The sequence below is a fragment of the Geospiza fortis genome, unplaced genomic scaffold (assembly GCF_000277835.1).
Source record: "Geospiza fortis unplaced genomic scaffold, GeoFor_1.0 scaffold98, whole genome shotgun sequence".
Taxonomy (NCBI): Eukaryota; Metazoa; Chordata; class Aves; order Passeriformes; family Thraupidae; genus Geospiza; species Geospiza fortis.
The window spans coordinates 2906686-2907177 of NW_005054306.1; positions in this window are offsets into that span (position 1 = coordinate 2906686).

The window sequence follows — 492 nt, forward strand, 5'->3', positions numbered from 1 at the left end:
CAAGTCACTGAACACAGCCCTTCCAGCTAGGAAGGACTCTAGTGTTACTAAGAAGAAGCATTTGACAGCAGCACATCGTGAGAAGCCCTATTTATTAGGCACTGCAATTTTATTTCAGGTTCAAAAAACCCAGGAAGCCCTCCTCCATACGCACACACCTTATCCGTTCAGCTGGCTCTGATCTAAGCGCGTGTGCCCACTAGACTCATTTACACCTTCTCTATGTACTTTTTGAGGCCGCTGGAATCCTGAACTTGACCTCTTCCTCAGGGCAGATCTACCCATATTACTCGATCTCAGAGAGTGGAGAGTTTGCTCTCCTCTATTTACCTGGAGACAGACAAGCAATGGCTCACAGTACAGCGATATTTCAGTGTGAGGACAAGCTGTACACAGCAGAGCCGAAAGAGCACTTGTCCTTTGGTTATCTGCACCGCCTGAGCTACCAGGAGCCCGACACAGAGTTATCAACCCCAGGCCGCGGATGGAGAG